Below are 363 nucleotides of genomic sequence, written 5' to 3' on the forward strand. Positions count from 1 at the left end.
ACTTTCTGGCAAAAAAAGTTTTTTCGTGGTCATTGCTACGGTAACTGGGGTGTTTATTTTTCTCGAAAACACTCGAAAATGCTAGGAAACACTAGTACTAGGACCTGAAACACTCAAAAACACTAGGAATCACTCGAAATCACCTTTGTACCTTTGGATGAAATCATCATTTTAGTATCAGAAGGCAGCCTAGAATCAAAGATTAGGCTATGCTAGAAGTAGAAGGGGGTGTATAGGGTGTATGTACAGACCCGGTAACCGGGAACAAACTCACAAAGTATACAGACCCGGTAGGGGAACTCTTTCGTGATTTCGGAAAGTTTCAGCGCCCTCTTGGCTCAGGTAGACCTAGGTTTTTCTAGA

Source organism: Aplysia californica, unplaced genomic scaffold (genome assembly GCF_000002075.1).
Source record: "Aplysia californica isolate F4 #8 unplaced genomic scaffold, AplCal3.0 scaffold01247, whole genome shotgun sequence".
Lineage (NCBI taxonomy): Eukaryota > Metazoa > Mollusca > Gastropoda > Aplysiida > Aplysiidae > Aplysia > Aplysia californica.